The sequence below is a fragment of a genome, unplaced genomic scaffold, assembly GCF_019419815.1.
Source record: "Pyrus x bretschneideri cultivar Hongxiangsu unplaced genomic scaffold, Pyrus_bretschneideri_v1 Contig123, whole genome shotgun sequence".
NCBI classification, from domain to species: domain Eukaryota; kingdom Viridiplantae; phylum Streptophyta; class Magnoliopsida; order Rosales; family Rosaceae; genus Pyrus; species Pyrus x bretschneideri.
Genome location: NW_025999417.1, coordinates 555374 through 573742, shown reverse-complemented (window position 1 = coordinate 573742; position 18369 = coordinate 555374).

The window sequence follows — 18369 nt, the reverse complement described above, 5'->3', positions numbered from 1 at the left end:
TTATATTCATAAGTAGTAAAGGTTGTTAGTCACAATCATGTTAAGTAAATTCTTGGCATAAGTATCATGCGCTTTCGTAGTTACAAACGCCTCGTCAACACTTATGATTTTCATAGAAATTAATGATCTTTGATTGTTTCTCTATTATGCGCTTTCATGTAGAGAACTTTTGAGAAATAATTTGATTGCAATGCGCTAATTCCATTCAATTCAATTACTTAAGGAAAATCTGAGGGTTAATTTAAGCGTACCTAATTAACTTGGGGTGTTGAGGGTCATGGTTCATTGAAAAAGCAACTGGAGATTGTTTTGTATGCAAGTATGTCATGTGTGGAAAAAGACTAGCTAGCCCATCATCCATCTATTTCCACTAAATTCGTGCAAATCTGCCTAGTTTTAGTTTTTGTTTTGTTTACTTTAATTTCGTCCAAAACCAAATCCCCCTTTATTTTAGAGTGTCTAACTAGTTAGGATTTGTTTAGATTGTGTTTTCAAGTGTTTTGAGTCAAGTTAAACCCTCTTTTTGACAATTGTAGTAGGTACGTAAGTAGGGATCGTTCTGGACCGGGGATTAGGAGGGATTGTTAACCACTTGGATTTGACTTCAAAAACGTAAAAACAAGTTTAAAACACTATACTAAACTCGAAGAATGCAAAACTAAACTTTAAAACACTAAGACAAACCAAAGACTCAAAATGCTTTAAAAACACAAACTAAATTGATTTCTAACTAATTTGACAATAAAGTAAAGGGGGGGGTTATGTTTGCACGAGATTAAATTAAATGGACAAATTGTAATTAAAGGCAAAACGGAAATATGAATGAGATGAAAATATGGATGATGGAATAGCCAAGGGGTTCATCTCCACACATGTTATACTTGCATACAAAATTGATTCTCAGTTGGTCTTTCGATAAATTATGAAACTCAACACCCCGGGTTAATTAGGTCCGCTTAAATTAACCGTCAAGTTTTCCTAATGTTATTGAATTGGATGACATCATTCGACAACCCAAAGCATTCCTCACAAGTTCCCTACATGAATTGCATAATAGAGATACAAGCAAGAATCATTAAGTATCATGAAAACTATAAGTGTTGACGAGGCATTCGTTACTATGATTGCATGAAACTTATGCCAAGAATTTGTTTAACGCGATTGTTTATAAGCAACCTCCACTACTTGTGAATATAAGTTCATAACGATTAGGTGAAATTCACTTATATTCTAGCGTCATATTCATGCATGAAAATTAAGCGCGCATTCTTAATAAACATACATAAATAAGTTATCAATCAAACAGTTAAACAAATTGAATCCACAACTTATGAAATTCCAACGAAAGTTAATCAATTCATATTGCAAACATAAACATAGTTTCGAATCACCCCCTAGCTAAAGGGGGTTTAGTTCCTCATAACTTTGAAATCAAAGAAACACCTAAACATTCCAACAACTCAAAACTTGAATTGTATGAACGTTTAGGCACTCTTCTCTTCCTCGTTGTTGTAGCACAAGGTTTAAGGATACGTTGGTTGGGGGGATGGAAGTGTGGAATGGAGTGGAAATGGAGGAAATGGAGGAAAGCACGGCAGTAATGGAAATTGGCTGCAATGGCTGGGGACAAGCACGGCAGAGAAGGAATTAATGTGGAAGTGGCTGCGGCTGTTTGTGATAATGGGAGAATGGCTGAATGGGATTTGCGGCTGGATGAATTATCAGGGTTATGGTGCGGATTTCCCCCCTCGGAATCATGAGTGAGTGATAGGTATATATATGTGGAAGTGCACGAATTATGGAGAGGAAATGGGAGATAATGGCTTAGGGAATAAGAATTAAAAATGGGATGGTGGCTGATTAATTGTAGGTTGTTTTTGGTAGTGCACGGATTGATGGGAAATTAGTGGCTGCGGCAATAGGTTAAAATATTAGGGTGAATGGGAGATAACGGCTTAATGGTTGAATAATGGGAATGTGGCTGCGGCTTAAAGACAAAAAAGAATGGGATAATGGGCTGATTAGTGTGAATGATGAAGTCCCTTGAAAGTAATGGGGAAGGTACGGGTTAATATGTGAAGATGAGAAGAATAAAAAAATGATATGGTGGAATTAAAAAAATGGAATGAATGTATGTGTGTAGTCACGGCTAGGTGGGAATTATGGGATGGTGGTGACGGCTGAAAATGGAGAAAAAGGGTTATGGAGGCTACGGCTTTCGTTTTGTGTCCTAAAGCGCCTACAAGGACTTCAAAGTGGCTAGAAAATGCGGACGTTTAAGATTAAGAAAGGTTACCAAAACGGGAAACTTAGGGTCAACTTTCCTAAAATAGGAAGCCTTGTTTGAGTAGGATTCTTCGTTTTGGTAAGAATTCATCGTTGGCGTAGGAATTCGTCGTTTCTTCAAGTCTTCAACTCATTCATTCCTCTTTCGCTCCAAAAGACTCCAATTTGCATCTTCTTGCACACTTTGACCTTATAATCTGAAAATACACAAAAGTGGCCTTAAACACTGAAATAGATAAGTAAACACAACATAAATGCACGAGAACAAGCTAATTAAGTCGCATGAATATGCGCCTATCAAATTCCCCCACACTTAACTTTTGCTAGTCCTCGAGCAAAACAAAACAACTAAAGTAACCAAGACGAAACAAATCAAACAAACAAAACCTAAACCTCAGGGATTTCCAATGAAACATGACATGTCAAAGATCATTACTCACATAGCTTTTAGTCTTCTTTCCCCTCGAGCACATACTTAATCATAGTCACCATTCACTAGTTCGCATTTAATCAATTAAAACACATTTTGAATGTAGTAACATGCCTTAGAGAATTCCCTCAATTCCTCACTAGTTATGCACTCAATTTTCACTCAGATATTTCTGACTACACACCCTACACTAGTTATATGTGAGAAGATTGATGTAAACATGAAAGACTAGTACTCACATATGTTATAACAAGAACGCAATTTCTGGAGTAATTAAACGTGTTTAGATATGATCTCATGAATGGAATGCTACTACTTAGATGCGAGAACCAGTGACACCATATGCTCATACCAAATTCAAACTCCACAATTGAAATGCACAACACTCAAGATAGAAGTAGAGGGTTGTAACGGGGCTTGGGGTATTGGCTAACAAGGAAAGGTAGGGATAAACAAAAGTTCTTTAAGCAATAGTAAGTAAAGTAATGAAATTAAGACCTAGAATTCCCTTAGAATGCAGAAATCAACTTTTAAACAAATAGGGGAGATTCAAACAACTCTTAGGGCCTAATTCATTGTTTTGGGCCCTTACTTCAACAACCAATACTTTTCAACTCTTTTTTTTTTCTTTTCTTTCTTTTCTTTCTTTTCTTTTCTTCCTTTCTTTTTTTTTTTTTTTTTTTTTTCTAACCGTGCCTATGGCACAAAAACTCACATGAATACACTTTCCCCCACACTTATTTTCTGCACACATTAATCAAAGGGAAATCATTCATGCTTACTATGCTTCAAGAACAAGGGTACAGATGGTCCTAATCTAGGCTAGGTGAAGATAATGTGGGTTAACAAAGAAAGTAGGCTACACAAGGCTCAAAGGGGGTTAAACTTAAACACAAAATGAGTGAAGGGCGTACGGCTATTTGGCTTTTGTGGTGGTCACTACACAACTTTATCTTGAAAATGTGTTATGCAAATCAATAACATGCTTTGAATGAAATGGGCATGAGTTCTAGCATGTGGAACTAAGTGATGAAACGCCTTCTAAGTAGTAACCAAGCAAAGAATAATGAGATCATGCAACGACTTTAGAAAACAATAATGCACAGATTTTAACTCTCCAAATAACGTTTAGGCTCAAGTCTCACGGGGATGTAGCGTTTGTTTAAGTTCCTTCCTTCAAGCATGTTACAAAAACTAATTTTTATCATTTGTGATTACAAGTGAATTCGTAAACTATAACGATAACCAAGCATAAACCAAAGAGTATATCAAACGTCCATCCATGCTTGTAACTTTCTTTAACCATCATGCAATTAAAAACCAAATCCTCATCATTGCGTTGGAAGGTGACCTACGACACAAACACACAAAAACAACTTTAAAACAACTCTTTTTGGGTTTTTCAAAACAATTTTTCAAATTTTTATGGGATTTTCGAATTTTTAAGTCAAAACACACTAAAACAGTTTAAAAACATTTTAAAACAGCAAGGAACAACACTTGAAGTTATGGGTGATAAAATCCAACAAATTTGCATCAACATACTTAGTTACCCCCCCACACTTAAATCAAACATTGTCCTCAATGTTTTAAGCTTAAAACACACCAAACAAAAGAAAACATATAAAACAGCAACTAAACATATTAAACATAGCAGAATGTATCTAACAAAGAGAAGAGTTTAGAGATGCAAATCTGGAATTGGAGTGCTTTCTCGGGCTTCCTTTGTTGACCACAGGCTACTCTTGAACTGAGCTGGAGATTCTTTTGGTTTCCTCCGATCGTTGATTTTCCTTTGTGCTACTCTTTGAACTGGGCAGCAGGATTCTTTTGGTCTCCCCCGAAGGTCTGAGCTTACTCCTTTTATCTGTTTCTTTGTTCAATCTCTCCAATTTGTATTGGAGAGGGTTAGAGGATAGCTCAGCATATACTTGTCTCCTCATGCTTCAATGTAAGGCAAAGGAAAATGATACATTGAAGCATGATATGAGATACTTTTGCTTTTGACCTTGATGATATGAGATACCTTTGCTTTTGAAGAAGCGGTGAATGAATCAGCACATGTATTTGTTGTGCTGCTTCCTCCTGGGTCATCTGTACTCCAGGCATCTGGTATCATCTTTGGGGAAGAAGAAAAAAATGAGTATTTCAAAAGGCTTTGCTGGGAGTGCGCCCTCAGAGGTGAGAAAGAGTTGGGCATTTTCTTCAGGTTTGCCTTGCCATAAAAAATGAAAGTCGACATATATAGGGATTTCCAAATAGCAAGTGGTGGTACTGTTCTTTTACCGTTGTCGACAATCGTTTTGATCCCGCAAATCCGGCTTTTTGAAATAGTGACGACTCTTCGATCTTTGAAGACGCCTCTTCGATTTCTGAGCAGGCGCCCCTTCGATAAAGCTGCACGCGCTTTCTGAAAAGCAGATAAAGCGTCGCCGCTATTTTGCGTTTGTCGGCTAAAGACGTGTAGCTGCGATGATGGCCTCCACGTGTTGAACGCGTTTTCTGAAAAGCTGAGGGAGCGTCGCCGAACTTTGCGCCTCAAATTCCGGCTTTTTGAATCGGTGGACGCGTTGCCTTGGCTTTTTATAGAGCTATCGATCACCGCCAACTTACACACTCTGAAGATTTCCCATTCTGAAAAAAAAATTGTCTCCGGCCTTTTGAAAATTTACTCCGTCCACCCCTTCTCTTTGAACACTTTTGAAAAATGGCAAACCCATCGAACCTTAGCTTAGAATTGAGTCTCCGCAGTGATACGGGCGTGCCGCGTCAAGGTAACGTATGGCGCCCTTCTTTCTTATCTTCTAACGGTCCTCTTACAGGTGAAGACTCTGTGATGCAGGACGCCACAACAGCTACGATAGTAGCTCGGAACCTCCTCACTCCCAGAGATAGTCAGCTGCTTTCAGGACGGTCCGATGAGTTGGCCGTTCAAGAGTCCCTGGCTCTCAGCGTTCAGTGCTCTGGTTCTGTGTCTAACATGGGCCAACGCCTCCTTGCTCGCTCCCGTCAGGTTGAATCTTTGATGGCGGAGGTGGAGAACCTGAAACAAGAGATCAAACAACTTAAGTACGAGAATAGAACTTTGCATGTGCTTGCCAATAACTATTCGTCGGGCATGAAGAGGAAGCTTGATGAGATGCAAGAATCTCAAGGTCGGATGCAAAATGACCGTCAACGGCTTGCGTCTTTCTTCCAGGGGCACCTTTTTCCTGGGTCATCCAGCGTTCCGCCAAGTATTGGGGCCTGGAATGCTCTATCTCCGATACCTATCGCTCCTATGCCTCTCGCTCCGATGCCTCTTGCTCCGATGCCTCTTGCTCCGATGCCTTCCGCTCCGATGCCTTCCGCTTCTAGAGTTTTGACTCGTGGTGGGTCTTCACGCAAACAAAAACAAAAACAACCTTTGTGAAGCTCTATTTGTTAGATACATTTGTAATTTCTCGAAAATTAATGAAAAAGCTTTGTTTTATTCACTGTATTGGGTTGCCTCCCAAGTAGCGCTTTCTTTTACGTCTTGCAGCCGGACGAAGAACTTCTTTTCTCACTTAGGACCCCTGGCATGGAATTTATCTTTGAATGGGGGGTGATACTTGAGATGATCCGGTAATGGTTCAAATTCTAAAGTGGGTGCCTGGATCATTAACAACATATTAGTATAAAAGAAAATTGAAATTCGGGGAGGCGGCTTACCTGTGTGCTCCAATAAGAACTTAAGTACATCCTCCACGAAATGCTTCTCAAAACATTCAAGAATTGGATCTTTGTATGGAGTGGAATAGAGATCTGTCCTAAGATCCATGTAAACTCTTTCACCAAATTGGATTTGAGTAGGTGGCTTACATATGGGCTGCAATATTGGCTCTAAAGTCGCAGCACATTCAACAAATGCACAAGGGATGTTTTCATTCAGATTGGACATTTTGAAGGTTGTGGTTGTGTGATCCACTCCAATTTCCTCCTTGATGAATTCAAGATGTTCCTCAACCACTTTTTCCTCGTGAATTGTTGGAAATGTGTCCAAGATGTCTTTCTTCCCCTCATCTTTCATGGATTGCATGAACCTGCCAGGGAAGGGTGCATTTGGGGGAACAAAGTTAGAAATAATTAAATTTGGAACAACCTTACTTGAATGGGGTGGTGTAGGAATATTGGGAGGTTGCGGCAAGGGTTGTTCTTCCCTTGCCGTGCCTTGTGCATCCTCCTCCTCTTCGAGCAGTAGCAATTCATCCATGGGCTCATCTTCAACCATTTGTTCTTGAATTTGTTCCATGCATTCTGCATTCTGCCTAAATTGACTGTTCCACTCAGCCAACTCTTTTGCTTGATAGAAATCCTCAATTGGTCGCCAAAATGCGTCTTGTTGAAATGGTTGAGCTTCCCTGCCCTGCTCCACAGAATTCAGTTGTTGAATAACTTCCTTATAACAATTTGATATACCTGAATTTGGATGTGAAGATTGAGGGGAAGGCTGTGGTGGTGCATATGAATCCTCATATGGTTGCCAATATGTTTCTTGGTGAGTCTCCTTAGCTTGATTTTGTGAACCCTGCACCAAAGAGTTTAATTCATTAAGAATTTGATTATAATCTATTGACGAACCTGAGTTTGATTGAGCATATTGCATATAAGGTTGTGGCGGCTGCATAGGTCTTGAACAGAACTCCTCATATGGCTGCCAATATGCTTCATGTTGAACTTGTTGAGCTTCCCACCACATAGAGTTTGAATGATCACTCCAATCGCTTTGTGGATATTGATTGGCTTGGTATCCTTGCCTATAAGACGCACTAAATGTAAGGACATTTTGTATTGTGGTCCTTTCAGCAATCTGCGACAATTGAGAAGTAAGATTTGCCAATTGAGCTTGAATGCTAGCAAAATCCATGTCTTACTTCTCAAGCACCTAAAATCAAAGAAAAAGAACTAAAGCAAATATCAAAAGTAACATCAAACAAAGAAAATAAAACTAAGTTAGAAACTAAAACGAAAACAAACTAAACAAAAATAAAAGAACCAAGGGATTAGCAAAGTTGCTAATCCCCGGCAACGGCGCCAAAATTTGATGCGAGAATTATACGCGCACAAATTAAACCCTCTTTTTGACAATTGTAGTAGGTACGTAAGTAGGGATCGTTCTGGACCGGGGATTAGGAGGGATTGTTAACCACTTGGATTTGACTTCAAAAACGTAAAAACAAGTTTAAAACACTATACTAAACTCGAAGAATGCAAAACTAAACTTTAAAACACTAAGACAAACCAAAGACTCAAAATGCTTTAAAAACACAAACTAAATTGATTTCTAACTAATTTGACAATAAAGTAAAGGGGGGGTTATGTTTGGACGAGATTAAATTAAATGGACAAATTGTAATTAAAGGCAAAACGGAAATATGAATGAGATGAAAATATGGATGATGGAATAGCCAAGGGGTTCATCTCCACACATGTTATACTTGCATACAAAATTGATTCTCAGTTGGTCTTTCGATAAATTATGAAACTCAACACCCCGGGTTAATTAGGTCCGCTTAAATTAACCGTCAAGTTTTCCTAATGTTATTGAATTGGATGACATCATTCGACAACCCAAAGCATTCCTCACAAGTTCCCTACATGAATTGCATAATAGAGATACAAGCAAGAATCATTAAGTATCATGAAAACTATAAGTGTTGACGAGGCATTCGTTACTATGATTGCATGAAACTTATGCCAAGAATTTGTTTAACGCGATTGTTTATAAGCAACCTCCACTACTTGTGAATATAAGTTCATAACGATTAGGTGAAATTCACTTATATTCTAGCGTCATATTCATGCATGAAAATTAAGCGCGCATTCTTAATAAACATACATAAATAAGTTATCAATCAAACAGTTAAACAAATTGAATCCACAACTTATGAAATTCCAACGAAAGTTAATCAATTCATATTGCAAACATAAACATAGTTTCGAATCACCCCCTAGCTAAAGGGGGTTTAGTTCCTCATAACTTTGAAATCAAAGAAACACCTAAACATTCCAACAACTCAAAACTTGAATTGTATGAACGTTTAGGCACTCTTCTCTTCCTCGTTGTTGTAGCACAAGGTTTAAGGATACGTTGGTTGGGGGGATGGAAGTGTGGAATGGAGTGGAAATGGAGGAAATGGAGGAAAGCACGGCAGTAATGGAAATTGGCTGCAATGGCTGGGGACAAGCACGGCAGAGAAGGAATTAATGTGGAAGTGGCTGCGGCTGTTTGTGATAATGGGAGAATGGCTGAATGGGATTTACGGCTGGATGAATTATCAGGGTTATGGTGCGGATTTCCCCCCCCGGAATCATGAGTGAGTGATAGGTATATATATGTGGAAGTGCACGAATTATGGAGAGGAAATGGGAGATAATGGCTTAGGGAATAAGAATTAAAAATGGGATGGTGGCTGATTAATTGTAGGTTGTTTTTGGTAGTGCACGGATTGATGGGAAATTAGTGGCTGCGGCAATAGGTTAAAATATTAGGGTGAATGGGAGATAACGGCTTAATGGTTGAATAATGGGAATGTGGCTGCGGCTTAAAGACAAAAAAGAATGGGATAATGGGCTGATTAGTGTGAATGATGAAGTCCCTTGAAAGTAAGGGGGAAGGCACGGGTTAATATGTGAAGATGAGAAGAATAAAAAAATGATATGGTGGAATTAAAAAAATGGAATGAATGTATGTGTGTAGTCACGGCTAGGTGGGAATTATGGGATGGTGGTGACGGCTGAAAATGGAGAAAAAGGGTTATGGAGGCTACGGCTTTCGTTTTGTGTCCTAAAGCGCCTACAAGGACTTCAAAGTGGCTAGAAAATGCGGACGTTTAAGATTAAGAAAGGTTACCAAAACGGGAAACTTAGGGTCAACTTTCCTAAAATAGGAAGCCTTGTTTGAGTAGGATTCTTCGTTTTGGTAAGAATTCATCGTTGGCGTAGGAATTCGTCGTTTCTTCAAGTCTTCAACTCATTCATTCCTCTTTCGCTCCAAAAGACTCCAATTTGCATCTTCTTGCACACTTTGACCTTATAATCTGAAAATACACAAAAGTGGCCTTAAACACTGAAATAGATAAGTAAACACAACATAAATGCACGAGAACAAGCTAATTAAGTCGCATGAATATGCGCCTATCAACAACCCTTTGACTTTGATCTTGATTGTTATGTGTTTCATTATGTGGAGTTTAGAATTGGTTTGAGCATATGGTATCCCTGTATCCCTGGTTCTCGCGTCTAAGTAATGGCATTCCATTCATGAGATCATATATATACGTGCATTAATAATTCCAGAAAGTGCTTCCTTCGTTTAAAACATATGTGAGTGGCTCGTCTACATGTTTACATCAATCTTCTCACATACACCTAGTGTAGGGAGTGTAGTCTGATGCGAACTAAGTAAGCACACAAATTAAAACCCTCTTGTGACAATTGTAGTATATAAATAAGTAGGGATCGTTCTTAACCGGGGATTAGGAGGGATTGCAAAATCACTTGGAAACTGACTCAAAAACGTAAAATAAAGTTTAAAAACACTAAATTAGACTCAAAGAATGCAAACTAAACAATAAAACACTAAAACAAACCAAAAGACTCAAAGAATACAAAACACTTAAAAACACAAATTAAGATACTTTCTAACTAAATTGGACACTAAAGTAAAGGGGGATTGAGATTTTTACGAAAATAAACTAAATGCAACGATTGTAATTTAAAAGCAGAATGTAAATATGAATGTGATGAAAATATGGATGAATGCTAGCTAGAAGGTTCTTCTCCACACATGTCACACTTGCATACAATTTGATTTTCAGTTGGTCTTTCAATAAATTATAAATACTCAACGCCCCAAGTTAACTGTGAATTGCACTAATTAACCATCAGTTTTTCCACAAGTTATTAAGTTGGATGATTGCATACGACAACCCAAAACATTCCCTACAAGTTCCCTACATGAATTGCATAATAGAGATACAAGCAAGAATCATTAAGTTCTATGAAAAACATAAGCATTGACGAAGCATTCGTTACTATGAATTGCATGAAACTTATGCTAAGAATTCATTCAACGCGATCGTTTTCAAGCGACCTTCACTACTTGTGATTATAAGATTGTAACTATTAGGTGAAACTCCCTCATAATCTAGCATCATATTCATGCATGAAAACTAAGCGTGCACTCTCAATCAACATACACAAATAAGTTATCAATCAAATAGATGAACGAATTGAATCCACAACTTATGAAATTCCAACCAAAAGTAATCAATTCATATTGCAAGCATAAACATGGTTTCGAATCACCCCCTAGCTAACTAGGGGGATTTAGCCTCTCATGGTCACAACAAGAAAAATAAAATTGAATTTAAACATAAAGAACAAAGGATGGATTACACCTAGAACGCCCAACGAATCCACTTGAATTTCTGCGCGTCTAAGTCCTCTTTCCTCTTCTCCTTGCTGCGACAGTTTGGTTATGGGTGGTTTTTGGATGGTTTTCTGGGTTAGGGATAGATTTAAGGTGGTTTAGGGATGCGGCAAGGCTATGGGGTGGTGTGTGAAGGTTTGTATGGTGGTGGAAAGTGTGAAGGAAGGCTGCGGCTGGAATGGTGCAGGGAGATGGCACGGCTGGAATGGTTTTGGAATGTGTTGCGGCTGTTATTAATCTAAAATGGCTGGAATGTTTTTGGGTTTATTAGGTTGAATGGTCAAATGGGGGGGGGGGGGGGGCCACGGCTTGAATGAAATTGGTGGGATTCAATGGGAACCCACGGTTGAATAAAGAATGGATTCTTGGATGCACAGCCTAGGTCAGAAATTAAGTGGGATAATGGGCTGTTGGCTTGCGGCTGCAAGGGTTTCTTTTGTAGTGCACGGATTAGGTTTTGGGGAAATTGGAATGTCACGGTTTAGGATTTGAATAATGGTGGAATGGCTTTTGCGGCTGATTGGTTTTTTTTTTTATTTGGGAAAATATATGGCTCGGTTTTGGGGGGAAATAAGGGTGGAATTGGAAAATGGTGCGGCTAATATGGAGAGAATGAATATGGGATATTTGCGGCTAGGGAAAAGGATTGCGGCTGATCGGTGGACACCCTAGGGTTTTAGAAATTTAAACCCTAGTTTATTTTTATTAACTAAAATAATTCAAAGGCTTCTAGAATTAGGAAATAAAATCAGAAATTAAAGAGGGAAAGATTAAAGGGTGCGGCTAGGGCCTTGGTTTTGTGTCCTAAAGCGCCTACAAGGACTTCAAAGTGGCTAGAAAATGCGGACGTTTAAGATTAGGAAAGGTTACCAAAACGGGAAACTTAGGGTCAACTTTCCTAAAATAGGAAGCCTTGTTTGAGTAGGATTCTTCGTTTTGGTAAGAATTCATCGTTGGCGTAGGAATTCATCGTTTCTTCAAGTCTTCAACTCATTCATTCCTCTTTCGCTCCAAAAGACTCCAATTTGCATCTTCTTGCACACTTTGGCCTTATAATCTGAAAATACACAAAAGTGGCCTTAAACACTAAAACAACTAAGTAAACACAACATAAATGCACGAGAACAAGCTAATTAAGTCGCATGAATATGCTCCTATCAAATTCCCCCACACTTAACTTTTGCTAGTCCTCGAGCAAAACAAAACAACTAAAATAAACAAAATGAAACAAAACAAACAAAACATAACCTAAACCTTCCAACGTTTGCCTCAGGGATTTCTAATGCAACATGACATGTCAAAGATCATTACTCACATAGCTTTTAGTCTTCCTTCCCCTCAAGCACATACTTAATCATAGTCACCATTCACTAGTTCGCATTTAATCAAATAAAACACATTTTGAATGTAGTAACATGCCTTAGAGAATTCCCTCAATTCCTCACTAGTTATGTACTCAATTTTCACTCAGATTTTCTGAGTACACACCCTATACTAGTTATATGTGAGAAGATTGATTTAAACATGAAAGACTAGTACTCACATATGTTATAACAAACAATCGCAATTTCTGGAGTAATTACACGTGTTTAGATATGATCTCATGAATGGAATGCTACTACTTAGATGCGAGAACCAGTGACACCATATGCTCATACCAAATTCAAACTCCACCATTGAAATGCATAACACTCAAGATAGAAGTCAAGGGTTGTAACGGGGCTTGGGGTGTTGGCTAACAAGGAAAGGTAGGGATAAACAAAAGTTCTTTAAGCAATAGTAAGTAAAGTAATGAAATTAAGACCTAGAATTCCCTTAGAATGCAGAAATCAACTTTTAAACAAATAGGGGAGATTCTAACAACTCTTAGGGCCTAATTCATTGTTTTGGGCCCTTACTTCAACAACCAATACTTTTCAACTTTCTTTTTTTTTTTTTTTTTTTTTTTTTTTTTTTTTTTCTTTTCTTTTCTTTCTTCTTTTCTTACCGTGCCTATGGCATAAAAACTCACATGAATACTCTTTCCCCCATACTTATTTTCTGCACACATTAATCAAAGGGAATTCATTCATGCTTACTATGCTTCAAGAACAAGGGTACGGATGGTCCTAATCTAGGCTAGGTGAGGATAATGCGGGTTAACAAAGAATATGGGCTAACACGGCTCAATGGGGTTAAACTTAAACACAAAATGAGTGAAGGGCACATGGCTGTTTGGCTTTGATGGTGGTCACTACACAACTTCATCTTGAATATGTGGTATGCAAATCAATGACATGCTTTGAATGAAATGGGCATGAGTTCTAGCATTTGGAACTAAGTGATGAAACGCCTTCTAAGTAGTAACCAAGCAATGAATAATGAGATCATACAACGACTTAGAAAACAATGATGCATAGATTTTAACTCTCCAAATAACGTTTAGGCTCAAGTCTCACAGGGATGTAGCGTTTGTTTAAGTTCCTTCCTTCAAGCATGTTACAAAAACTGATTTTTATCATTTGTGATTACATGTGAATTCGTAAACTATAACTACAACCAAGCATAAACCAAAGAGTATATCAAACGTCCATCCATGTTTGTAACTTTCTTTAACCATCATGCAATTAAAAACCAAATCCTCATCATTGCGTTGGAAGGTGACCTACGACACAAACAAACACACAAAAACAACTCTTTTTGGGTTTTTCAACACAATTTTTCAAATTTTTATGGTATTTTCGGATTTTTAAATCAACACACTCTTAAACACTCTAAAATAGCTTAAAAACACTTAAAAACAGCAAAGAACAAGTTTAGACATGTTAGGTGGTAAAACTCTACGAATTTCATGCACAAATATCTCAAAACAGAATGTTACCCCCCCACACTTAAACTAAACATTGTCCTCAATGTTTTAAACACAATTAAAAACACAATACACATAACATAAAGTAAGCAACAAAGGAAAGGGTTTAGGGACGCAAATCTGAGTGTGGAGCGATTCCCAAGTTCTTCCTTTGTTGATTGCATGGGTTGCCTCCCACGAAGCGCTTGCTTTAACGTCTTCCAGCCGGACGACAAACACAATCATGCCTTAATGGAACCCACGGCATGGAGTTGATCATTGAATGGATGATGATACTTGAAATGTTCCGGCAATGGTTGAATTTCAAGAGTGGGTGCCCTAATTATTGACATCAACAACATATTAGTCAAAAACGACTTTGGATTTTGAGTTGGTGGCTTACCTACATGCTCCAATAAGAACTTAAGTACATCCTCCACGAAATGCTTCTCAAAACATTCAAGAATTGGATCTTTGTATGGAGTGGAATAGAGATCTGTCCTAAGATCCATGTAAACTCTTTCACCAAATTGGATTTGAGTAGGTGCCTGCAATGAAGAATGTAACACACGATTAATTGAAGTGGGAATTGGAATTTGAGTTGGTGGCTTACCTATGGGCTGCAATATTGGCTCTAAAGTCGCAGCACATTCAACAAACGCACAAGGGATGTTTTCATTTAGATTGGACATTTTGAAGGTTGTGGCTGTGTGATCCACTCCAATTTCCTCCTTGATGAATTCAAGATGCTCCTCAACCACTTTTTCCTCGTGAATTGTTGGAAAGGTGTCCAAGATGTCTTTCTTCCCCTCATCTTTCATGGATTGCATGAACCTGCCAGGGAAGGGTGCATTTGGGGGAACAAAGTTAGAAATAATTAAATTTGGAACAACCTTACTTGAATGGGGTGGTGTAGGAATATTGGGAGGTTGCAGCAAGGGTTGTTCTTCCCTTGCCGTGCCTTGTGCATCCTCCTCCTCTTCGAGCAGTAGCAATTCATCCATGGGCTCATCTTCAACCATTTGTTCTTGAATTTGTTCCATGCATTCTGCATTCTGCCTAAATTGACTGTTCCACTCAGCCAACTTTTTTGCTTGATAGAAATCCTCAATTGGTCGCCAAAATGCGTTTTGTTGAAATGGTTGAGCTTCCCTGCCCTGCTCCACAGAATTCAGTTGTTGAATAACTTCCTTATAAAAATTTGATATACCTGAATTTGGATGTGAAGATTGAGGGGAAGGCTGTGGTGGTGCATATGAATCCTCATATGGTTGCCAATATGTTTCTTGGTGAGTCTCCTTAGCTTGATTTTGTGAACCCTGCACCAAAGAGTTTAATTCATTAAGAATTTGATTATAATCTATTGATGAACCTGAGTTTGATTGAGCATATTGCATATAAGGTTGTGGCGGCTGCATAGATCTTGAACAGAACTCCTCATATGGCTGCCAATATGCTTCATGTTGAACTTGTTGAGCTTTCCACCACATAGAGTTTGAATGATCACTCCAATCGCTTTGTGGATATTGATTGGCTTGGTATCCTTGCCTATAAGACGCACTAAATGTAGGGACATTTTGTATTGTGGTCCTTTCAGCAATCTGCGACAATTGAGAAGTAAGATTTGCCAATTGAGCTTGAATGCTAGCAACATCCATGTCTTACTTCTCAAGCACCTAAAATCAAAGAAAAAGAACTAAAGCAAATATCAAAAGTAACATCAAACAAAGAAAATAAAACTAAGTTAGAAACTAAAACGAAAACAAACTAAACGAAAATAAAAGAACCAAGGGATTAGCAAAGTTGCTAATCCCCGGCAACGGCGCCAAAAATTTGATGCGAACTAAGTAAGCACACAAATTAAAACCCTCTTGTGACAATTGTAGTATATAAATAAGTAGGGATCGTTCTTAACCGGGGATTAGGAGGGATTGCAAAATCACTTGGAAACTGACTCAAAAACGTAAAATAAAGTTTAAAAACACTAAATTAGACTCAAAGAATGCAAACTAAACAATAAAACACTAAAACAAACCAAAAGACTCAAAGAATACAAAACACTTAAAAACACAAATTAAGATACTTTCTAACTAAATTGGACACTAAAGTAAAGGGGGATTGAGATTTTTACGAAAATAAACTAAATGCAACGATTGTAATTTAAAAGCAGAATGTAAATATGAATGTGATGAAAATATGGATGAATGCTAGCTAGAAGGTTCTTCTCCACACATGTCACACTGCATACAATTTGATTTTCAGTTGGTCTTTCAATAAATTATAAATACTCAACGCCCCAAGTTAACTGTGAATTGCACTAATTAACCATCAGTTTTTCCACAAGTTATTAAGTTGGATGATTGCATACGACAACCCAAAACATTCCCTACAAGTTCCCTACATGAATTGCATAATAGAGATACAAGCAAGAATCATTAAGTTCTATGAAAAACATAAGCATTGACGAAGCATTCGTTACTATGAATTGCATGAAACTTATGCTAAGAATTCATTCAACGCGATCGTTTTCAAGCGACCTTCACTACTTGTGATTATAAGATTGTAACTATTAGGTGAAACTCCCTCATAATCTAGCATCATATTCATGCATGAAAACTAAGCGTGCACTCTCAATCAACATACACAAATAAGTTATCAATCAAATAGATGAACGAATTGAATCCACAACTTATGAAATTCCAACCAAAAGTAATCAATTCATATTGCAAGCATAAACATGGTTTCGAATCACCCCCTAGCTAACTAGGGGGATTTAGCCTCTCATGGTCACAACAAGAAAAATAAAATTGAATTTAAACATAAAGAACAAAGGATGGATTACACCTAGAACGCCCAACGAATCCACTTGAATTTCTGCGCGTCTAAGTCCTCTTTCCTCTTCTCCTTGCTGCGACAGTTTGGTTATGGGTGGTTTTTGGATGGTTTTCTGGGTTAGGGATAGATTTAAGGTGGTTTAGGGATGCGGCAAGGCTATGGGGTGGTGTGTGAAGGTTTGTATGGTGGTGGAAAGTGTGAAGGAAGGCTGCGGCTGGAATGGTGCAGGGAGATGGCACGGCTGGAATGGTTTTGGAATGTGTTGCGGCTGTTATTAATCTAAAATGGCTGGAATGTTTTTGGGTTTATTAGGTTGAATGGTCAAATGGGGGGGGGGGGCCACGGCTTGAATGAAATTGGTGGGATTCAATGGGAACCCACGGTTGAATAAAGAATGGATTCTTGGATGCACAGCCTAGGTCAGAAATTAAGTGGGATAATGGGCTGTTGGCTTGCGGCTGCAAGGGTTTCTTTTGTAGTGCACGGATTAGGTTTTGGGGAAATTGGAATGTCACGGTTTAGGATTTGAATAATGGTGGAATGGCTTTTGCGGCTGATTGGTTTTTTTTTTTATTTGGGAAAATATATGGCTCGGTTTTGGGGGGAAATAAGGGTGGAATTGGAAAATGGTGCGGCTAATATGGAGAGAATGAATATGGGATATTTGCGGCTAGGGAAAAGGATTGCGGCTGATTGGTGGACACCCTAGGGTTTTAGAAATTTAAACCCTAGTTTATTTTTATTAACTAAAATAAATTCAAAGGCTTCTAGAATTAGGAAATAAAATCAGAAATTAAAGAGGGAAAGATTAAAGGGTGCGGCTAGGGCCTTGGTTTTGTGTCCTAAAGCGCCTACAAGGACTTCAAAGTGGCTAGAAAATGCGGACGTTTAAGATTAGGAAAGGTTACCAAAACGGGAAACTTAGGGTCAACTTTCCTAAAATAGGAAGCCTTGTTTGAGTAGGATTCTTCGTTTTGGTAAGAATTCATCGTTGGCGTAGGAATTCATCGTTTCTTCAAGTCTTCAACTCATTCATTCCTCTTTCGCTCCAAAAGACTCCAATTTGCATCTTCTTGCACACTTTGGCCTTATAATCTGAAAATACACAAAAGTGGCCTTAAACACTAAAACAACTAAGTAAACACAACATAAATGCACGAGAACAAGCTAATTAAGTCGCATGAATATGCTCCTATCATAGTCAGAAAATCTGCGTGAAAATAGAGAGTATATCCGGTGAGGAATTGAGGGAATTCTCTAAGGCATGTTACTACATTCAAAATGTTGTTTTAATTGATTAAATGTGAGCTAGTGAATGGTGACTATGATTAAGTATGCTCGAGGGTAAGGAGTGCTTAAATCTATGTGAGTGGTGATCTTTGACATGTTATGTTTCATTGGAAATCCCTGAGGCAAACGTTGGAAGGTTTAGATTGTGTGTTTTGTTTCTTTTGTTTGTTTGTTTTGCTCGAGGACTAGCAAAAGCTAAGTGTGGGGGAATTTGATAGGAGCATATTTATGCGACTTAGTTAGCTT